Below are 24,129 nucleotides of genomic sequence, written 5' to 3'. Positions count from 1 at the left end.
TCATGAAACTGAGGGTGAATAATCCATACTTTGTTCTTTCACCATTTTTACACTTTATACCCAGATGCAAGTAATAAACCAAAATGAATAAAAAAACAACTAGTTAGCTTTTATTTATAAAGTGATTAATGAAAAGCAAAGTTCAAATGAGGCCACAAATCCTGGTGGTGCACAATGGGTTGATTTATTTTGTAAATAGACCATGGATAATTAACCATAAAACAAAACTTTTTTTTTTTCCTTTTTCTTTTCTTTTTTTTTTTTTTAATTTCATAATGACACTGGTTTCTTTTAGTTGCTGTGAGTTGCACAGAGGGATAACGACTTATTCACAACTGGTTACAACTAGTTACAGCCAAGAAAAGAAAAATCCCAGAGCAAAGAGAGGAAAAAGGCTGCTAAAACCCTACTGCACTTGCAGTTTTGTAGTAAGGCATTTGCTAATGGTTACAGACTGGGAAAAGCAAGAGTAGATATTTACATACTCTGGTGGTGCCTGCCATGCCATCCCATGCTTTGGCTCAAAACTCACAAGAAAAAAGACAGCTCCTGCAGCTGGCCTTGTAGCCCACAACTTTGTATTGACTTCTAAATAGAATTATTTGTGCTTTGTTGCAAGTTTCCATTATGTGTCTTCCTACTCTGACACGGAGGGAAGAGTCTTCTGGATAGTCATAGTCTGGCTTGCTGCCAAGTCCTCTTGTGAGCCAGACAGTGATGCTAGCTTTTCAGATGTGATATAAAAAAACTATCTCCCCAACATCCCCAAAATTTGTCTCTTCAAAATCCGCAGTCATCTGTGGAAAGGATCTCTGATGCCCAAGAAGAAGGTCCAATTTGTTGTTAAAGTACATTCACCACTAATTAAACCTACCAGTTGGGATTACAGCCCTGAAGGCTGTAAATAAAGTAGAGCATGAGATGTTGAGATGATAATATAGCCACTTTTGTGGTGGGTTGTATTAGTTGCCAGTCCATAGATTTGCTAATCTCATGCCAATTCAATCGAGTGGAAAGAAGGATCATGTAGGTAACAGTCAATATGCAAGAGGTTGGAGCTGCCACACAGCAGCTAACCATGGACACCTTTACTTGCTCTCACATGCCACGTGTGCCTTGAAATGCTTTTGACTGTATTTGTAAGACCTGCAGTTCACACAAGGCCAAATTCTGTGTTCATGTGGCCTGTTGGTACAGCTGTGCTGTGTTTCACAGATGGTGACTCTAAGGGACTTGCAAAAAGCCATCCTCACTCCAAACAATGGCCTGGGCAGGCAGAGGTAGTGGGTAAAAGCGATGATCACTGGTATTGTTTTAGCTGTGTTGACTCAGTTTGTTACAGCCATTACAGCAGACTGGTGTTTGTAAGGGTTCTCTCTCCAAGCCTGATTTGTGGCATGCAGTTTCTTCTGCAAACTTGGAGAATTTCTTTGTCAGAATATACTGCAAGACCAAGGAGAGGAGAAGCAGATTATTAATGTCTGACCATCACCTCTACCTGCTTGAGCTTAGTGCAGATAACTGGGAATAAAGATTCCATGTTTTTAGTCTAGACCCCAGTTACAAGGCAGGATCTTAGATCAGCCCTTTAAACCCACAACTAGAGAATTGATGAGTTCCCACTGTGTTACTGACACTGGCAGCTACAACACATGGACTGCCACTTGTAATCTGCTTTTAGGCCAAGGAGTCAATTTAAAATAGCACTTAGTTTGAGCAAGAGGCTTCTGTTGTGGGTGGGAGTCGTGCTGGGGGCAACATTAGCATTGTACTTACAAACAACATTGCAGTGAAGACAAGACCCCAGAAATAAGTTAACTCTCCACGGCTCAATACAATTTTTAGGTTCTCTACACGTCCTCTTGGAAGGGAAGCCAGACAAGGTCCACTGTGGTAGTGCTAAAAGGATGAGCCTGGCCCATGACATTCCCTTTGAAACTGCTTTTGTCAGGCTCGTGCTTCTGGCATGTGGCAATGTATGGAATCTGCTGCATAGTTTATGAGTTAGAAGTTGATTTTATTGACTAACAGAGTCCTTGTATCTTGTGACAATCTTTTTCTGTGCTTTGCATCATGCCAAAGAGACAGGGGAGTGGTGTTGGCATGTCTTTGTATGAATAGGTCTGTCATTAAATATTTGAAATAGAAACATCTGAAATAGATCTTGCCTGAGAAGAACAATGGGATAACTAGAGAAAGCCAGTTTTCTCCAAATTTGCTTTTGGGTTTTAGGGCTTGGAGTTTTAAGCAAACAGAATGAAAAAAAAAAAAAAAAAGAACAAAGAGAGCAGGTTGGTGCATGGGCTTAAAAACAACAAACCCAGGGAGGCGTGAAGGGAGACACAAGGAAAGTTAAAAGAGAAGAGTGGAGGGATGCTTAGCAGAGGGAGGGGTTTTCTTGTTTGTTTGTTTTAATAATTAAGACCAGCTAAGGGAGAGAGAAACTGCTGGTAAAAGGATTGAAAATCCTTAGTTCAGAAGAGGCACTGTTTTGTAAAGGGAACCTTTTTTACTTGATGTGGATCTAAGTCCAGAGACCATTGACTGCTAGTGGTGAGGATGCTGAGGCATGGACATGCATTTGGGTATTTCTTGTTTTCTGTGGTCTCTAAATCTGTATTTTTATTTTGTGCAGGGTGAGGATTCAATCATCTTCCTCAGGCAGTTCCTCTGAAATCTTACTGTTAGGAAAGGGTTACAGACAGCCTTTGCTGCAGGCTCACACAGCATGAAGGGTAGGGTTTTCAGTTCCTTTCAGATTGTGGAAAGTGTCAGCACATGGGTCCGGTATGCAGAACACAAATTCAACAGTGCTTGGCTTGCAGCAGGAAAAGCTCTTTTAGAGGTAATTGTAGTTCAAGATTTTGAACAAGCTTTCTCTGTTGTGCTAATAACCTGTTGGTGAGGATATACAATCCAAACTCCTTTTACTTTAGCCACTCTTATCTCCTCCCATGTACCTCTCCCCAAATCTAATACCTAGAAAACTCCACAAGCAAGGTAGTCCCAAACGTTTTCCCCAAGATTTTGCCCATCTCAGCCTTGACAAGTGTGGCATCTGATGTTGTAGTTGGCAGGTTCAAGTTCTGGTTAAAAATACTTTCATCGGGGACTAGACAGCACAGTTGTTTGAATACTTCTTCTCCAAACCCTGCATTCAGAAATGCACTTTATATGAAACAAAATTTTCTTGGTTCTTACTGAGATTCTGACCATGTTACAGAAACCCCTCACCAAATGCCATGGGACACAACCACTTCCCATAAGCATCTCAGTGCTGAAAGAGCCAGGGATGACTGGGAATGATGTGCTGTGCTTCAGCTCTCATTCTGCTTGTCCTACATGAACAGTTTCATATGTTGGCACTCCTGCTGCTACCTGATCTGGTGAAAGCCCTCACTTCTTCCCTGTTTCGGCCAAGATTTGTCTTATAGTTTCAGTCAGGCTTCACATGACTTCATGGTATTTTGCATTTTAGTAATTTACAAATGTATGAGCAGTGATCAAGAGCTTTCTTAGCAGGTGAAGCAAGCAGTTTAAGGAATTTTAGATGTTAAATATCTTCAATCACAACTGCTCTTACATTTTTTTACCAGCTAAGTTTAGGGTTAAAGGGCAGAGCAGAAACAACTGACATTCCTCTCATTTCTCCTCACTTCAGATTCTTCTGGAGGAATAGGGCTGTCTGTGACTCTTCACTCTGCTGCTTTATCCTGCTCAGAACTGGTTCTGATACTTCCCCAAATGGCAGCAGTAATGAATAGTACCTGACCCAACAAGATGTGTGTTAGTTGCTACATAACTGGCTGTCTGAAACAGCCTCTTACCTTTCCTATATCAGTAAGCTCCACCTGTTCTTGGACAAGAGCAGCGTATCAACTGGATTCTTAATAATAATTAGGTTGTCACTGATATATTGGTAATATTGCACAGGTATCACAAACTTCTGAGGCTCACTAAAGTGTACTGAATGTCAAGATTAGAAGCACTAAAAAATACATACTGGTATTCTCTTTGTGTGGAAATGCTAGTTTGTTAAAAAAAATACTTCCAGGATTTTTATTTGTTTTTTGTATTCATATTTCCAGATAAAGCTTTTTGGCATTTGTGGAACAGAAATGCATTTGTTTCAAACTTTTATTTAAAAAATGTATTTTATGTTCTAATATAAAATTTAAATCAAAGCTGAGAGTAGCTATCAAAACAAAATTATTTTGTCAAAACAACATTCAATTGATTGAAATGATTTTTTATTTTTGTTTCATTGGTAACTTTGCAATGCAGTGTTTAATTCAACTGTGAAACAAAAGCAAATTTCAAAGTCTAGCTATCCTGTGAAGCAAAAATATTGGGTTGTGTTTGGGCTCTTCTAGATGGTGCTTAAAGGAGTGCTTCATTGGAATTCTACTGAATCTTTTTAATTAAAAAAAATAAAAAAATATGAGGACTCAATAGGACAAGAGGAAGGAGGCCTCAAGCTGTGCCAGGGGAGGTTGAAGTTGGACTTCAGGAAGATTTTTTCATTTAAGAGGTTGTAAAGCATTGCAGTGGCTGCAACCAGGGAAGTGGTGGAGCCAGTGTCCCTGGAAGCACTCAAGAAAAACTGGATGTGGCACTTAATGCTTTAGTTGACATGGTGGTGTTCAGTTAAAGTTAAATAATTCTCAGACCCTTAGACTATGCTGAAATCTTCTTGTATTGATGTTACTCTACCATTGTTCAGTAACAGTTGATCAGAATCTATCTCTCTGTAACTGTATGTAGATCTCCCCTGGAAATGCTTTCTGTGTTTCTGCTCATCAAACTGGGAAGGCTCTGATACTGTTTGGGCTCTCCTGACTTCCATCTCTGTGGGCTGGTTCCCAGTCAAATTCTGGCTGTCCATCTGAGTACAGCTGCTTGCAAAGGGAAAAACCAGTTGAAGGTAATGGTAGTGTGAGTGCAAAGTTAATATTAGTTAAGATTAGTGTATTCACTTTATTTGTTACTTCCTAGATTTGATTTAAAAGGGACCTTCCCTTAGAAGAACACATTCTGATTATGGCTTTGCATCTTTTCTTATCCTGTATAACACCCATGACACATTATCTCTTTTTCTTTCTCATGTAGAAGCTGTACACTTAAATAGTGAAATTCTTCTGGCAGCAGTCTTGTCAAGGGCCACAATGTGGTAGATGCCTTGGGGATACTTTATATTACTGCTTCATCTAAGTTTAAATTCTTCAGGACTGGACTAAATCTATTTCAGTGAGAGCACTCCACAAAAGAAAACCATGAATATAAGTGGGGTATGTTAGACAAATAGGGTAAGGGTAAAGATTAAAAGCATAGAACATAGTTAAGAATTGTTCTCTTGCTGGAAAATCTAAAGCATCTGACCTTGTCTGAACAGTGTGATGATCCCTATTTTTTGAAGGATTGAGCTGCTTAACCCACTCATGATACTTTGGTTATTCAGGTCTGTCTGCCTTGAGCTTGAATAGATACAATGATCTTGTAATTCCTTGAAAATGTCAGCACTGCAACTTCTGTAAGTTTGGGATAGATCAGTGAATGTCTCATCACCCATTCCAGAGAAGTTTTGGTTCTGCAAACTTTGGAGTTCTCACTCCTAGAAGGTGACAAAGTAATGCCAATTAAAATTTTTTTCCATTAATGTGACCACCTAATCTACTGTTTATGTTTTTCATACCAGAAAAGGGGTATTTTGTGATACAGAAAAGCTGCTTTAAGTAAATATATATTGGTGCAATGGTGCAATAGTGTTGTTGGTTCAGTATTTCTCTGTAAACAGGCCTGTGACAAGACTGACAGAAAGGTATTCTTTGTCCAACAGCTGTCTTCTGTATTCACTAGCATTTTTTGCATGATTAATCACATAACCTACTATATCAGTATAAATTAAATTTAGTCTTAAGAAGACTGATTTAATCTGAAGAATACATTTTGCACTGGTCTTGGACATGAAGGGTTGGGATATAAATGTATTTAGGCCTTAAAAAGTACAAAAATAAAAGCTCCTCCACCTCAGAGCTTGTTAAATAAAGAAATAAAGCAGTTTATGTTGTGGACACACTCTCAATATTTCCTGCATGCTGGTGAAGCAGAGCAGATCACAAAGATAATAATATAAGCAGTAAAATACCCCAAGCAAACAGAAAGCATCTGTAGGTCTTGCCTAGCTGGCTGATATTATTAGAATGGTTGTTTTTAGCTTACCATGCCATTAATGCTTTGCAAATGCATATGTGCATGCTGAGGGTTGGTCAGGAATTCAACTGTGTTTATAACAGTTCTATTCAATTGCTGTATTGTGCCTGAATGCCCGCAGATATGTAAGAGCACAGGAAAGGTGCTCAAGAAACTATTAGACCATGTAGGAGCTGGTCTACCAGCCCTACTCACAAGAGAATGTAATGGACCATAAACAGGATGTAAAGAAACATCTGGAAAGATGTTTGGAGAAGTCCTGGCATGTAACTCATGAGGTGTTTGTTAGTGGTTGTCCTAACATTTCTTGTAGAAAACAGATGAAGTTTCCTTGGAATGTGTATTGAGCCTCATCTAAGCTTCTCCTTGGCTTTAGAAGGCTGGGGATCAAGTTCACGTTGGAAATTCTCAATTCACACGGCCGGATTCAGTCAGAACCCGTGACTTTTGTTTAAGCTGTTGCAGCCTGTGCTGCCTTCAGCCCCAAATCAGCACTGGCAGTACAGCTCTCCTGGTGCAAATACAAAAGTTAGAAAATGTCCGATGTTGACTTGGTTTTAAGTGTTACTTGATGGAATCACCTCTGGGAGTATGAGTTTGCGGAGTCCTGAGATCTACTGATCTTTTTGTTCAGTCTTTCCTTGTAGAGGTAAATGGGCCATTTTGCTGGCAAATGGCAATTGCAAGCGTAATTCCAAAAGGGTTCCTCATAGGAAGATTGTAGCAACACAGCTCCACTAAGAAGGCAGGCTCCCTTTCAAGAATCAACAGTCCTCAGGTCAAGAAGTCAGAGACTGCACCCAAGTTTAACTTGGGAAGAAGAAATGAGATTATCCCGCTGGCTCTGAAAAAGCTATTAGTAGTACACATCTATAGAATTGTCTTCCTGACTGCGTTTAGGTTAGTTCTCGATTCCCTTTTCTTACTCAACTGTTTAATAGAGATAACAGCAGCAGTTTCAAAAATTGCTGATTCCTGTCTCAAACGTAACAAATTTCACAGTATATTCTTTAATTCCTATTTCTATAGCAGTTTTTAAAGCATCTTCACATACAGGTTTTTAGTATTCAGTGAGAAATAAATTTGGGAATAGGGTCCTTTAGGTAAGGGGCCTGTTGCAAAAGTGTCTAAGTCCTTTGGTCATTGCACTGTACAAGACAAGAACTTCAGATTTTTGCAACTGAAACTTCTGAAAGGTTCATATAAAAATGAGATTCCTGTATTTATGGGAAAATATTTATATCATCTTGCTGTTATGTGCGGCATTTAAGAAATCCTGAAATATCTTTAAAGATGAAACAATGGGAAGCTGCTTACCTCATGACATAATAAGGCAAAATAAGGTCAGGAAAAAAGTCATGATTGCAGCTCCAGCAACAGAACTGAATGAGTTATTTGTAAGAAATCATTTATTTGCCAAATACAGCTTTTCTTGTCCCATCAAATATACACAAGTTGATCAGTCTCTTTGATTCAGGAATCGTTGGAATTTATTTGATTACTGCTTTCAAAACTTATATTCTATGGACTCTCTGTAAAGTGAGGTGAAGGAAGGATGGCTGTGGTTTTAATACTATTTGCAAAAGTCTATTCTGTAATTTTCCTCTCTGGCATCCATCTTATAAATTTGCATTACATGATGCCAGGCATTTAGGAGTCTATAGTTTTGATGAAAGGGAGTAACAAGTTCAGCTTTCATACAACAGTTAATGTTCATACAGCACAAGTTAATGTTTAGCAGATAGTCGGCTTCACACAGGTTTCTGAATCCTCACACATCCTTCATATTACATTTATTTTATTAACCCTGTGACTGAAGTAGTAAACAATAAATAGAAAAAGGAGGTCATGATGTTGCATGGATGAGGTGAGGAATGGGGTGTGATTATTTCATGAGTGCACTGATTCAGAAGCTCAGGGTGAAGCTAGATGCTTCTTTTCACTGCATGTAAGGGCAGAAACATGTCATAAGTGGTTGCTGGTGTGCTGCATTTGTGGAAGGAGCACAGCATTCACTTTCCAGCCACCAGAGAGTAAAAGGAAAGACAGAGAGCTGCAGACATCTGTTACTGTGTTTGCTTACCTACCCCTGTTCCTGGAGGTTTTGAAGCAGGATTTGAAAAGTGCATGTGACCGTCATTGTTTCTGGCCATACTTTACAACAACCTACTGACTTTAAAGGGACAACATTTGGACCTGTATTATTTAGCTAGCGGTACACATAGGGCACTGTCAGTGAAAAGGCTGGGAACAAAATTTAGTTCCTAGTTTCCTGCCTATTATTTAGTACATATCTGATTTGAAATCTATTTTCTGCATACCCTTGCGTGCATATTTGTTGGCACATGTGCTTCTTGCCATTATGGGGCAGATCCCATAGATTTTCTGCGTCATTAGTACAGAGAGCCAGTCATTAGTAAAAAAAAATACAACACAAAAAAAAACCAAAAAAACAAAAAAAAACCCAAAAAACCCAAAAAGCTTATTTGCCTGAGCCGTTAAGATTTTTTCTCACAGTTCTGCCTGTGGCGCCTGTCACTAGCAGTCAAATAAGGACAATTTTACCATTCTCTCCTGCTGCTCTAATTTTTTTTTTTCAGTGCCAGTACATGTATTTGTTATTCTTTATAACTCCCTTTGAAGTTGGGAATCCAAGGGGAATCTAAAACCGACCAGATGTTTCTGCTGCTGGAGACACAGAAGACAGCAAGGATTAAGTTAAACTGAAACTTAGTTCTCTACAAAACCCCATTAGAGTGAGAATTCTTCCTCAGTTAGTTTTATTTATTATTTATATTTGCACTTGCCATCCTGGGTAGGTGATACCTCAAGTCATCTGACCTGGGAGAAAAATAGATGATTTATCCAAGTAAATAGTGTATCAGCAGCTGCCTGCATTGATTTCCCTTATGGGGTTTCAGTTCCATTACACTGCATATTTCCCACCCACACTCTTTATACAGTATTTCATGTGGAGGAAAATCATTCCCATCTCTGTAACTTCAGAGAACAGATATGTGGAACCATCCAGGGAGAGGGCAGTGCAACTCCTGTGTGCGTGGGGAGGGGTGACATACTTAAGAAGGTACTGGCCAAAAAACAGCATGAGATTTTTAACTCCTTCTCCTGTCGTGACTGAAAGATGAGAGAAAGGAATAAAAGCTGACATGGGGGACTGGGTATGAGACAGAAGGGTTGTGCTAACCTCCTCAAAGTGAGAGCAGCAGTCATCTCTCAGGTGGGAAAGGACAGGAAGAAATGTTTTTGTTTACTTCTGAGTTCAAGTAATATGCTCTTAAAGCTGCAAGACAAGAAAAATCAAGAAAAAATTTTTAAAACAGCCTGTGATGTGAAATACATGTAGTGCTGTACAGTATCCATTTCCAAATTAGGCAGTGGGCAATCCTGCTGGCCAGCTTCTGCAGTCATGAGAAATAACCCACGAGAGAAAGGAGTGCATGTTCAGGCCTCACAGAGGTCCACATGGGAAGACCTTGGTCTCTCTTTACCTTGGCCATGGCTTAAGATAAAGTTTGGATCCACTTTCAGATTTGAAACACTTCAGATTCGTGGAGTACTGGTTACCAAGTTATCTCATCTGAGTTTGTGGGACTGCCTGTCCCTGTTGCCGTCTGTCACACCCGTTCATAGCTGTTGAGTGTGCTGATACCGTTCAGCTGAGTTGGAAAGAACTGAAAAGCTGATTTGTTTTCAACAGAATGGGTATCTAAAGAGAGGAGAAAAACTCAGAGTAGTGCCCCTGCTGAGGGAAAAACAAGCAGAACAAGCTAAGCATATTTGGCAGAGGACAGTTGGCTGGCCAGCATAGAAGAGCCACAGCACAGGCTGTCTTCTGCTCACCAACATTATCTTTGCTCTGGGAGAGAAGTCCAAAGACATTGTACTCCTCTTGTCTGCTGCTCACACGCTCTGATTGCAAATCTGTAGAAAGACAGACTTTATCAATATCTGTTTCATGTCTGAGCTGGTTTGGTTTTTTTGAAGTCCAACCCTCTTTCGTGTTCGTAAGTCAAGGTACATCTCTGGCAGATAGCATTTTCCCTTTCCTCTCTGCTGCGGGATTCCAGCAGCTCTCCCCTGATTTTTCTCTGTATGGATTCACTTGATTGTTTCACACCAAATCTTGCTGCTTCTCAAGTCTTGATGTCACAGCCACCATAACTGAGAAATAATATTGGACTCTGCCTAAGTTTCTCTTCTAATTGGCCAGATGGATCACTAACACCTTCACCAAGTCCTCCATCATTAGCTATTGGAATTGCTGCCTAATATTGCAAGGCCCTGCACACCACCCTAATTTGTTTTTAAACAGGAAAATCAAAAGCCTGGTAATTGTATAGAGCCTCCCAATGAACACTAGGTAAAATGCATGCACTGTAACAAGCTCTCTTCAGAACAGCAAAAGAGAGTGGAGCAAATTATTTGCTAGTGCCTATACTTAAAGCTGCTTTTCTGATTTCAAAATATAAAAAGAAATTAAGTCCTGGGAACACTGGGTGGTTTGGGATGTTCTGTAACGTTTTGAGAAAGATAAAAAGAAAAATGTAATCACATTTTTTTTTTTTATTTTTAGGACCTGAAGTTCCTAGCTTTGTATTAAAGGGAAACAGGTTAAATCAGAGAAATTTTGACTAATGTATTTTCCCTTCTTTATTTTTTTGTCAAGGCATCAAGGCAGATGGTATGAAAAGCATTTATATTGGTCTCTCTGCTGATGGAGCTTAACCTAATAATCCAGGACTTGGAACTGGGTGCTTCAATAAAAACACTTTCTGAGAGATTTTTTCCACTCAAAACACCAGGAGAAGTTTTTTAATTGACAGCATCAAAAATTAGTATCCTGCCAGGACTACATTTCTTTGCACCCTATTACTCAGAACAAAAGATTAATATGTTCTCATTCTGAGCAGGAGAGTTTTCAATAATTTTTTCCTTAATTAAACCAAAAATGAAGTGAAATGGTTTACCACAGGATTGTGAGAGTGAAATGAGGAAAAGCCCAATTCCATGTATAATATTCTGACCTTGGCTGGTCCATAGGGTCCCACCAAAACTGCTCTATAACTCCCCTCCTCACCTGGACAGGGGAGAGAAAATATTACTCTTGGTCGTGATAAGGACAGGGAGAGATCACTCAGGAAGTACCATTACGAGCAAAACAAACTCAACTTGGGGAAAATTAATACAATTTTTTACATGTCAAATCCAAGTAGGATAATGAAAGATAAAACCAAATCTTAAAACAAACTTCTCCCCACTCCTCCTTTCTTCTTTAGTTTCTCTTCACTCCTGATTTTCTCTAACCCCTCCCTGCAGTGACACAGGGGGATAGGGAATGCGGGCTTTGGTCAGATTATCCAAATTGTCTCTGCCAATCCTTCCTCCTTAGGGGGAGGGCTCCTCACACCCTTTTCCTACTTCAGCATGAGGTCCTCCTCATGGGAGACATCCCTCCATGAACTTCTCCAACCTGAATCCTTCCCACAAGCTACAGTTCTTTACAAGCAGGGTCCCTTCCACAGGGTGCAGACCCTTCAGGAACTTGCTGCTCCAGTGTGGATCTCCCACAGTGTCACAAGTCCTGCCAGTAAACCTGCTTCAGAGTGGACTTCTCTGTCTCTGAGGTCACAGGTCATGCCAGGAATCTGTTCCAGCATGCGCCTCCCAAAGGGATGTAGTCTTCTTCAGAAATCCACTTGCACTATTGTGGTGTCTTCCATCAGCTGCAGGTGGGTCTTGCTCCACTGTGGACTTGTATGGGCTGTGGGGGCACATTCTACCTCACCAGGGGCTGCAGGGGAATTCCTGCTCCAGTGCCTTCAGGAGCACCTCCTTCCCCTCCTTCTCCACTGATCTTGATGCCTGCAAAGTTGTTTCTCTCACATATTCTAACCCCTTTGTGCTGCTGCTGTTCTGCAGATTTTTATCCTCCTTTTCATTGTCCCAGAGGAGCTGTCGCAGTCACTGATGGGCTCAGCCTTGGCCAGCGGTGGAGCCATCTGGCCCTGGATCTCTTGGATGTAGGGGAAGCTTCTGGCAGATTCTCAAAGAAGCCACCCCTATAGCCCCCTTGCTACCAAAGCCTTGCCATGCAAATCCAATATCCATATCAGTTATTTCTTTGCCCTAGTTTAAACACTGTAATGTCTTCTGGTGATTTCTCTGTTCTCTTATTTTTGATGCTTTGCTAGATATTTTGAAATTTACAGACTTAGCTCAGTCTTTGAAATTAAGAAATCTCAGCTTTGAAAATCCCAAATTAAACTGTGATTCTGAGTTTCCCTTAACTGTGAGCAAGCACCCTGACATACAGAAAAGGCAGCATTCCCCTTTGTTCAATTATAGTCTGAACTTCATCCTATAACCCAACTGTACCGGAGAAAACTGAAAGACTGAAGCTGATGGATAAGAAGATAACATGGTTCAAATCCAAAATTTAAAGCTCAGCACTGTGCAGCCACCACCTGCATTTTTAGATTTTTGTATGTGTGTGTTCTTGAGACATTGCATTTAGAAATATATACAGGAAACTAAGCTTAGCTGGAAGACTGTAACTTGTAAACATTTTCCCATGTATGTTTTGATAGAATGGTATGGGGGTGTAGGGCAGGGCTGTGGATTTAGAAGATATTTTTATGCTTTTGTAACATAATCCATAGTCCATTTTAGGCTTGGTTCTGATTAAACAAAAATATTCAGATGTGCCATGAAAGTTAGCAAATAGTGAAACAGGTTCCTCAGTATTGTGACACCAACACTCCAAGGCAGCCTGACCAGATGGGAGGTTACACCCTACTTTGTTAGGTCAGTTTGTGATGTTTTTCCTGCCCTAAAGTGTCTTGAAATATAATTTAGTGTCATTTACAGTTGTCTTCTTCTATATAGGAGCACTGCAGGCAAGAGTGTGCAGTGGAAAGGGCCAGTTCTGCCAGCAGTAGGTGCCAAGGATGTGGCTTACCTGTTGTCAGCAACGTACTGTCTTATACAGTCAAACAGGAATCTCCCTTTTATGTCTTGCAGTCTTGAGTATTAGACTGTATAGGCACTGAGTCCAAACCAACAGGGAGCCAGAGGGTAGATTGCACATCTGACTGTAAGAGTCATCGTCAGGCCAAGTACTCCATCAGGCCAGTTGGAAAAGCATCTTGTGACTGAGAGGTAGGGCTGGATTTATGTTGTGCCCAGCCTGCTCAATTAGAGAGGGAGGATTAGATAGCCCAGGATATAGCTGTGATACTCTTGAGCACCGATGGGTTACAAGTCCTTCTGCTGTGCTCAGAGTAGTACATGTATGAATAGGATAAGGACTTGGATGCATCCCCAGTATCCCCAAACTGTCTGAGTTACTCCAACAAAGTAGCATAGACCTCCATGGAGCACTCCACCAAGCTGCAGGCGTTTGTGTTCTCTTGGTCTTGGAAAGCATTATGCCTCCTGTTCTCAAACAGTGCTCCTATTTCCCTCATGGTTTAACAGCTGCCTTGCAGTTGTGGTCCTTAGATCTACCTTTCTTAGATCTCCAGTTTGCCCCATGGCCTCTTTCATCTTCCTTTCCCCAGGCCCTGGACAGATTCTGAGCTCCCCGCTAGCTTGCTGTTGCTTTGTATCTGCCCTGTGATTGCGGGTGCTGCTGTTCTGACAGTCTACCAAATCCTTCATTGCTCAGAGGAAATAATAACTCTCATTCAGCTGCTTTCTTAGCATTTATTGTGACATCCAAAGACAAATGCAAACTCATCTCTAGAATCATTATTCTCTTTGAAGAACAACGGATTGTCAGGGGAGACATTTTTTTTGTGTGGATTCACTTAGAAGTTCTGTCCCCTAGTGTGGTTCTCCAGCTGCCCCTGTCATATCCTCCGTTGTTGTTTATCCAACTTTTAATAATTTCCTTTTCATGCTAGAAAGGACCACATAATTTTCTCTCTGTGTATGCATGTATTTGTATCTACTTCATGTTTTTTCATTTCTCTCAATTCATAGCATACAAAATGTATAGGAAAAGGCATTCATTGAACTTAATACATTTATTATTTATGCATGGTTTATATTTTTGGCCTAAATTTCATTGAGTGCCTAAGGATTTTGTGCACCTCCATTTAGTCATTAAGGTATTTCTTAATTGCCTCACATCATGACTAATTTTTGGAAGAGACACACTGATTTGTGAATAAAGTACACCTGCTTCTGTGTAAAAATGAATGGAGGGGACCCTTCTTAGGGTTACTAGGAGAGGTTTACACTGTGAACATTGTTCTGTGTAATCAAAAGAAATAATATCACTTAATGTATTGCCAACCACATTTCTTTCCACACTGAGCATCAGCTATTTATTTGTGTTTTCTGGATCACCAAAACAATGTTGAGATACCAGTATAATACCTGAGTGGCTTTGGTTAAGCTATTGTGGTTTCAAGTGGTCTCTGTTTCTAATGGGAGATCAGGCTTCGTCTGAGACCAGCTAGAGGTGGTGGCTTAATTTGCTCTATTAATATAAGGTTTCACCTAAAAGTGTTGAGATCAGTGTAAGGCTTGCCTTTACAGCAGCATGCACAGATATGAGAGTAGAAAACTTCTCATAGAAACTGTCATTGAAGTTTTATGGGTAGAGTAGGAATGTTCTGCTTCCAATAGCAATGGCACTTTGCCTTGTAGCAAAAGGAACAGAAGGAAGCAGCAGAGGGAATGTCTCTCCAGTCATGACTCTGGTTTTTGATAGTTTAAGCATTGGCTGGCACTAAAAAAAAAAAAAAAAAAAAAAAAAAAAAAAAAAGATGACTTGCAAGTAATCAGTTACATCAGGTACAACATCACTGGTTGTGGCAGGGGACAGGGAAAAACAGAGGAAAATCAGTGGAAAACATTAGAAAATGTAGCCTTTGTCCTGCTGGAGTGGGAAGGACTTTTTTGACATCTTTTTTTTTTTTTAAGTTCTGTGTCCCTAAAACATCCCAAACCCATATAAAACGTACTTAAGAGGAAAACTGAACACCATACCAGCCTGGAACTCCTCAGCCCTGGGCTTTGGCACCACTCTCCCAGAGGACCTGGGGAAGCAAGCATGTTCTGCATCCCAGGAACAGTGGGATGGAGGCAATGGGCATCAAGGGCAGCTCAGGCACAGTAACAGTGGCCTTCCAATGAGGTTAGATAGATAGCAAGGTTAGATTGATCTGAAGGTGGAAATTGTGAATCTGAGGTGAAAATGATTCCTCATACTGGGATCTGTTGTCTGAGCACCAGATCTCCAGCTGGCTGTGAGTTACTGCACAGCTTTTCTTTCTATGTTTTATTTAAAATTTATCCCAAAGTGTTTGTAGTGTAATAGTAATTTTTCTTTCTTGCATTAACACAAGCGTAAGCTATGTGCTGAATTTATAAAATAAGGATTTTACAGGCATGAAGCACATCCATCTGTGTTACATAAACATAGATAGATACATTTTGGTTTCTTTTTCCTTTCCTTCCCATGTTTATGCTGCACAAAGACCTTATTAAACCAGATACAGTTATGGCATTGTTGGCTTTAATCTGCACAAGATTTTAAAATCTTTTCTCACATTATAACATATTTAACTGCTGCTTTAATGGCAAAGAGGAATTCTGTGGCTGTGAGCAGAAGAATATGAAAGGTATAGTGGCTTCCCTGTGAGAGGAATATGAGAATATTCACTGACATAGGAACTCTGAGGAACAATTATCCCAGGTTGTATCTTTGACAACACTGTCAAATTTTCCACTTCCATGAGCACAGCTGGGCATGTGGTGCCAGGGTGAGAAATTCCACAGTGGCTGGAGGCAGAGTGCATTGGGTGCTGGCCTGGCTGGCAGTGTTGGAAGTCAGGAGTTGGAGCTGGAAAGAAAAGAAAGATGACTTTTTACAGCTTTGAGACAGTAAGAGAAAAAAAAGCCCCAAACCACCAGTTTGGAATGTGAGGAAAGAGTCCTTGGAAGATGCCCCTTTCCAGACTTCTGTGTTTCTAAGGCTGAGTTTGATCCTGAGATTCAGGTTCTTAAAATTCCTGTACTGTCTTCTAAGACATTTGCTCCTCTACCTCCAGCTACAGATTTGTTCTTAGGCAGCTTACTTATATATCTGTTGAAAGCTTTGGAAGTTGGCTTATTTATTTATTGAATTTTCTGTATCACTGGTACTTCCGTGTCACTGGTACCCAGGGGTTTTGTGATTTGGGTTTGTTGTGGTGGTTGGGGTTTTTCTGGGGGAAGGGTGGTTTGATGGGTTTTGGTTTTCTGGTTTGTTGTGGTTTTTTGGGGGTTTTTTGGTGGTTTTTTTTGTTTGTTTTTGGTTTTTTGGTTTTTTTTTTTTTTTTTTGTAATCCAAGTATTTGGTAGGTGAATTTGGAAGCTCTAAAGGATAAAGAAGTGATGCAGGTCTTACCCTGCTGGGCACTGAAGTCTGAGGATGCAGTTTTCAGCCACAGCTGCTTTTGCTGGGGTCAGTTAAGGGTATTGTTTCTCTGACTTATACCAGGGTATGAGCTAGACTTCAAGATTATCAAGTTGGTTGCATATAGAGAGGCAAGGAATTGAAGAGGTTCTGAACAAGGAAGAGAGGGGACATCAAATTCCTAATTTTCTAGTGGTCAAAATACTAGAGATTGTTTCTCTTCTATACATCCTCTCTTATATGTTGCTTGAAATTAAAAATTGTATCACCATATGTTACACTTTCTGTTTTGAGCAGTATGTACTGTTCTTCATAACTTTTAGGATTTCTGGTTAAGAATGGTTTACTGAATACTTGAGTTTGATAATCTTTGGGACTCTATCTAAAAGATTGCTTTCTTAAATTATCATATAGATTGCTTGCTACATTAGATTGCCTTGACTTTTAGCTACTGTTTTGTCTTAGTGTTTGGAAGGAATGGTCTCTTTTCTCATTCTTTGTATGAGTTGTTTCACAGAGCTGTTCCCTGGCCTACCTTTTTAATGTTTTCTAATTTCTCTGTTGAAAACTTGGGAATGCTGGATAATTCCCTAATCAGGCAGCCAGCTAAAATAATGGACCCCAAAATGTAGGCTGTTAATTATTTTTCAGTGCAGCAGCAATGTAATGTGTGACAATGGAGCTTTTTGGTAACAAGTGAAATAATTTTGGATATACTGGAGACTAGAGTGATTAGCACTTAAATAACACCACGCTTCTGAGGATAGCAAAGCACTTCATAGCATTTAATGAAGGAGGCCTTCCTTACATACCCAAAGGATATACTCTGCTGTTTTGAACTGTCCTCACAGGGAAGAGAGGAAAAGGTTCAGGGAGAGATGAGGGACAAGGCAAAGTTATAATTAGTGGTTGTACTGTCTGATGATAGTAAAACATAGACAAAAAGACTCCATTTTAGTCCTTTGAACCCTAGAGGGATCCATTCCCAGCAGAGCATTTCTGCAGAGGCTACTGCCTTACCAGGCTTGACACAACCTGACAGAAGGATGTCTGGGAGAAAAATGCCCTTCTGCAGGTTCATGCCATGACTAAAGAGGGAAGGGAGAATAGAAACATTTACAAAAACATGGGTTGATTGCTGGTTAAGGACACAGAGGCTGGAGGAATGCAAGAGGAAGGAAGAATGTAAATGAGCTGGTGTGTATCTGAGGGGGAGAATTAGGGCATGTTGAGCCCAAGAATGGGCAAAGGAGACAGAGGTGGGGAATACAATCAACTACTCAAACACAAAAACTAATTTTGCTTCCTGTGTAATCAACATTGAAAATCCAAGTATTTGTTGCTAGTGCTCAGCTCTGTAAAACCAAGTTTTCTACTTGTGTTTTCCAACACCTTTGAACTGGTGTTCATGTAATGAATATCACCATGTTGTGGCCTACCAGGATTATTTCAGGGTAATGGTCAACTTGAATTTGTTAGCCTTTATGTGGAAAGGGTTGAGGCCATTGGCTTGTGGTTGCTCTGGCTAATTGTTTTAGCAGTTAAAGAGTATACCATACTGTAAACATCTTCTCTGCATGCTCAGCCTGCCCACCAGAAAAGGATATCAGGCCTCAGAGTCAGTCTTAAATTCCTTTATAGATAGCTACAGTTGGTTTGCTGTGACATTTTTCCTCAGTAATTAGAGTAAATATGAACTTTAAGTTGTATCAAGTCTTAATGTGTTGAGTTTTTCTTTTTACTTTGGCTTCAGCAGTATTTTTAAATCCATGAACTAATGATTTGTTTCTAAATTTTAAGAGAAACTTCACTAACCATAGAAATACAGCACTAAATTTGCTTTCTGGACATTAATATACCCTTAAAGCAAGCAAAGTGGGCCTGAAGGGTGAAAGCTGTGCTTGACACTTAGGCAGGCTTGACTTTGGAGTGTTGGACAAGCTCCCTTTAAATTTGATATTCTGGTCTTATGAATAGCCAGGGAGGAAGGCAGATATCTTCAGACATATATATGTGCGTGTGACATTTAAAAATTGTCTTACTTGAAAAATACCATCAGCGTTACAATTTATTCACTGCTGAAGCATACACAGAGCTGAAAAAGGTCTGTGCTGATTAATGAGACAATTATACACATTAATACCAGATTAATCAGACCTCATACTTTTAAGACAACAACATAAAGACACAAATACAGTTTTGAAAAGCAATATCCTCTCTGTTGTCCCTGGCTGGCTTGGCTGAGATGTACATAATGATGGTTGGACTTCACAGTGCTAAAGCAATGTCACTCAAAACAAGCTTCACACATTACTAATTATGAAAATGAAACACCAATAATCTGAAAGACTTAACCAAGCCTGTGAAGCAACTTTCTGGTTGGCTGATACAGGATGATGATAGAGGAATGATGATACAGAATTCCACCATTCAGACCCATGCCATGGGTTCTAAGCTGTTATATCCTGGATCCTGAATAGATGAAACATGAAAAATCTCTCTTTGGGATCCATATTTTGTAGCAGCCTGGATACACTCTCCTGCCCTTTTTGAAAACTATGACTCTCATGCAGTTATATCTGACCCCAACATAAAATGCTGTTAATGTGAAATAAAAAAAGTTTTAGAAGAGATTATCAGAGGTTTGGCTATGAGCAAACAAACATACTCTGGAGTGCCACTACTACAGCCAGCCAGCAAAAGGGTACCTCTGAAAGCTCACATATTTACTGCATAAAACACATTTTCAGGCCGAATAATGTTTCTTTAATTATTCCTGTCATAGAAGGTGGTCCTTGGCCTAGTTTCATATTGTCTCTGCAATGTGAAACATGTTAGCCTTGGGCATGTAGCATTTGCAGCTGAGTTTGAAGGCAGTCTCATTTAAGCTCAAGAACTTAGTGTTTCTCATTTCAAGGAGTCTTGTGCACAACAGCGTTGTGTTTAGTTGTGACTATCAGGTTGTGCCACCATTCTTCAGGGCTGGCTTTAGCACAGCCCCATGGCTCCTGACTGGCTCTTAAGAGGCCTTTTGGCTCTAAATTTTTATTATTTCTGGGTTTTCCAGTCTTACTGCAGTTGGCTTTTTAAACAGTAGACAGAGCTGACTCGTGCTGTTGACTCCGTGACCTGCTTCTCATTTCAACCCCCACCTGCTTAAAAAGTTCAGTAGTTGGCAGAATGTCTTCTGGGACCGATATCTGAGCAATGGACCATTGAAAAGCAAAATGAAATATAAAACTCCTTTTGTGTCAGGAGCTCTGGATCTGCAAGTGAACACCTGCTCTGCTGATCACTGACCTTAGGGAAGGGAAGAAAGAGGAGGAATCTCTTGAGACTCAAAATGGCCTGCTGAAAGTCAAATCCCCATCTATCTTGCTGTATTAGCTAATAAGAGTAAAAGTGAGAAATGGCTTTTTTTTTTTTTTGTTGTTCTTCGTATGAAATACATTGAAACATCAGGAAGAAGCTAAGCAGTTCAGTGAGAAAAGAATGGTGCAGTCTATGGATTTTTGTTTTGGTTTTATCATCAACTCACTGTGTGACTTTGATCATGTGTCTTAGTTTTACCCGGTATTAAGTGAAGCCTGGAAAAATATGCAGTGAGGTTTTTGATGTTACACTTTATTTGTATCGATTCCCAGGGACCCCGCCGTGCTTTAGTGACTGTCCCCCTATTATGGCAGTGCCATGTAGACTTAGAGTTGAGCTGAACTCTGGCAGGTAGAAACTTCATTATGCTAACTGTCCCCACAGCTAGCTTCTCCCATCAAAAAGCAAGCCTTGCTTTAAGCCTCAGCAAAGTAACAGCAACATTTCTGGTTATCTAAAGAGGCTCAAATATAGCGGAATGAATTTATTAATGATGTATTCCCTCACAGCAAACAGATTTGTGCTCTCCCATAATTAAGCACTACAGAAATAGTACTTGTCACCTTCCCTTTAGAGAAAGTGAAAATAACCACCATACAATGTTAGGCAGTTTTCTCCAAAAATAAAGTTTTATTGTTGAATCCTTGCAAGTCTTATATTAACAAAAACATATGTTTTATTTTCTTGAATGTTAATACAGTTTTTTGTTTGCATATAAATGTTCTTGTGAAGTGTTTATACCACTCTGAAGGAAGAACACTATTCACACATGTAAATCTGTAAATGAAACCAACTTAGAATGAAAGTAAAGCTAGCACATCTGTTTTAATATCTCAGAGAGTAAACCAGATGTGTGTATATATAATATATACATGCTAGTAGTAGATGTTAAATTAGATTTTAAGAAATTGTTCCAGCTTAATAGCCTAAAATGTTATTAGTAACATAGATAAGGAAATTGCCTAATAAAAAATATATGATTTTTAACCTGACAGTGTCCCTCTTAATTAAGTTATGAGATCCTTAGATGAGTGATGTTATAACAGTGCAGTGTGTAGCTTCTATTATTTATTAGACAATGCCAAAGAGCTAGCTCAAACCAATTAAAGCAAGGAAAATCTCATTGAAACTTGCCATTTTGAGCAAGTGAATGCTGAATCTTTCTAGAGCATTCATGCAGCTTTGGCTTCTCAAACACAGTACCCAGCTAGATCTTTCTATGCAGGAATTGCACATTAGGTGAAAATAATGATAATAATATTAAATTAATAAAAATCAAGATCTTGGCAAGTTTTGAAATGTGAAAAAAAAAAATCCAAGTATTTCAGTTGTGGTGATGGATACAATATAAGTTAGAAATCTGGGTATCCTCACCTCCCTTACAAAATCAGCCCTACCAGTGCAGGGAAGGTTTGAGCACTGAGCTGTGCTGAGGCCCATGAGGGCTCTGAGCTCCAGGCAGCCACAGGGCTGAGCAGGGAGGATGGAGGGTGATGGGAGGATGCTGTGCGACGGGAGGATGGAGGGTGTGTGACGGGAGCATGGAGGGTGATAGGAAGATGCTGTGTGACGGGAGGATGGATGCTGTGTGACAGGAGGATTCTGTGTGATGCACAGCAGGGCTGTGCTGGCACTGGGCACTGCTGAATCATTTCCGTCCCTCTTGCTGCGAGGACCAGGGAGGCCAAGGTTAGCAGCTCACCCAGGTCCCAGCTGCAAGCCCAGCCCAGCCCAGCTGAGCAGTAAAACAGCAGGATCCTTGAAAGAGTTTGTGATCTCCAGCTTGCAAATTGCTTTTGGAGGCCCCATACTTCATATCTTTCTTTGTCTGTAGAATGTGTTTTATGGTTTTCACTGTACAGAAAATAGGAATAGTGCCTGGCTCTGCAGGCAGGAAGGCTAGCTGCTCTTGATGTAAGAGTTTTTAAAAGGATAAATATTGCTTTTGTTGGTGGTTAACTTATCATTAATGATTTTTTTTTACCTCTGCCCAGTTATTTTATCAATTAGGTACTTTAGTAATTAAATTATCTACAATTTAAACAAATAAATAATAAGAAATCTTAAATCCCAGAGATACTGAAATAAATTATAAATATTTTCTTTCTGGGTATCTGATTTTATCCTAAATATCAAAATCATTGAAGTGTGATTGATTAATATCTCTTACTTTCTCTTTCCTGTTCCTACCACTCTTGAAGACTGTAAAAATCATAAATTGTGTGGAACTTCAATTAGGCTGAATGTAGCACGAGCAGGTTATAGAGGAGAACTTTTAACATACTTGCAACTTTTTTCTTAGTCTGGCTTCAGAAAAATCCTTAGCAAATAATGAAGTAGTTAATTTTAAAGGCTTGATTCTGGGAATATTTTTGAAGCAGTCAAAATACAAAATTGCTAAGCAGATCTTTAAGAAAATATGTCCAATATCTTAACATGATTATAATTTTAAGCTAGTTTTCCTTAGTAGTTCGAGCTTTAACCTCTAGAACTGGTAGACTATAATCATGTCTTATACTGATCATGCTTGGCATGGAAAATGAACGTATGCAAGGCTTAGATTAACCATGCACCACAGATGTATTCAATGAGCCTGTTTCCTGTTTTCCTTTATAACCCCCCCAATCCAATCCTTTAGAGACATTTTTATCTGCTAATAAGCATAATTGCAGTCATTCCTGCTGTCATTTATAAATTTTTAAGACATTTATTTAGTCAGTTGTGGTGTTTAAGGCTGTTAAGTTTCCCTGACCAGAATTGAAGCTCTGCTGGCAAATGTTTCTCTAAGACTTCAGTGGTACACCTAGTCTCCTAGTTCTCTCTCCAACAGATCATTAGTCTCTGATGAGGCATTTACCATGTAGAGGTTTGTACCAGAGACACAAAAAGTTCTGTTTCTCACTTCTGTCTTCTTTTATACCATTTGTGGTTGCATAGAGATGATCCAGTTTTTCCGAGTCTTGCAGATTGTGAAGCCTGGAAGCTTTCAGGACTGTACATCTGTGTGAGTAGAAATGCAGATCCAAGGGGGTTCAAGCAGAGAAATGAGGTGTGTGATGTCTTCCAAATTGAGTCTCAGGCCATTTCAGAGGAATGGAAGTCTGCTGAGGAGGCTGCCATAAATGTCACATCTGATCATAGAAACATAGAATTGTTTGGGCTGAAAGGGTCCTTAAATTAAGATCATTTAGTTCCAAACCACCTTCTACTAGACCAGTGTGCTCAAAGCCCCATTCTCAAGGAAAAGGTGACCTTCTTGCAGCCCTTCTCCTGCTCATGAAAGCTTCTTGAGCTGCATCTAACTTCAGCCTTCATTTCTCCTGTAAACCATTTCAAAACTCTTTTTTTTTCTTGTCTTCTGCCATATTTTTAAACAGCAGATAATGAAAACAATTTGATGGATACACATGGAGACTGGAATTTCGGCATTTATTCTGATGTTACACACAAAGTGATTGATAGGCTCAGTTCCTTATTTCAAGAGTTAAGCATATCTTTTTAAATCAATAGGAATTTTGCCACTGACTTGAATTTGAATTGTTGAAAGGACTCTTGTTTTGAGGGAAGATATCTAAAAGTGTCAGAACAAGCACATCTGTTAGCCAGACATCACTTCAAAATCATGAATTTAGTAGGAGTTTTAAAGGCTTTGTGGGAAATAATGGACTGCTTTGGGGAACTGCAGAGTATTCAGATTAATCATCTAGACAGAAGTTTGTGAGTTTAGGGACTCTTCAGGATAGAAATGCTGGAATCATGAGCTAAATATTATGGTACATCACTTGGTTCTGCTAAAAAGGTATCTCATCCTTTTAACTTGTGAAATCCTACTGGCTGAAGGTAAGTCAAAGTAAAATAGCTCAGGCAGGGGCAACATCAGCAAAAACTGTGTCTGTTACTAATTTCACCCTCAATGGTATTTGTTCCATGCAATTGCTGTTTATTCTTCCTAATTCATTGTACAGATGATTTTTGTTGTTGTTGTTGTTTATCCACATGAATAGACAAGATCATGAAATGGTCTCAAGCAGCAAATGGGTTTGGAAGTCAGACAAAGTGAACTAATCTCTAGTTTATAAATGTGTGGGGATGCTGAAAGAACAAATGCTTCAGCAATC

General features: G+C 39.7%; 1 protein-coding gene across 32 annotated transcripts in view; it reads left to right on the top strand.

Moving 5' to 3' along the window:
• ZBTB20 (zinc finger and BTB domain containing 20) overlaps positions 1–24,129 on the top strand; it is a 503,540-nt gene that overhangs the window by 248,146 nt on the left and 231,265 nt on the right. Inside the window, exon 1 of one of the 32 annotated variants that reach the window (XM_021548950.4) lies at positions 2–24,129. This exon is cut by the window's right edge and continues 21,987 nt beyond it. The exons of the other annotated variants lie outside the window; for them this stretch is intronic. The gene's annotated coding sequence lies outside the window, so the exon portion shown is untranslated. Of the gene's footprint in view, position 1 lies in introns of those variants that run through there. 32 annotated transcript variants of the gene reach the window in all.

The sequence above is a fragment of the Lonchura striata genome, chromosome 1 (genome assembly GCF_050655825.1).
Source record: "Lonchura striata isolate lonStrDom1 chromosome 1, ASM5065582v1, whole genome shotgun sequence".
In the NCBI taxonomy this organism is placed as follows: Eukaryota; Metazoa; Chordata; class Aves; order Passeriformes; family Estrildidae; genus Lonchura; species Lonchura striata.
The sequence above is the reverse complement of the archived record's forward strand: the minus strand, read 5'-3'. Positions and strand labels throughout refer to the sequence as shown.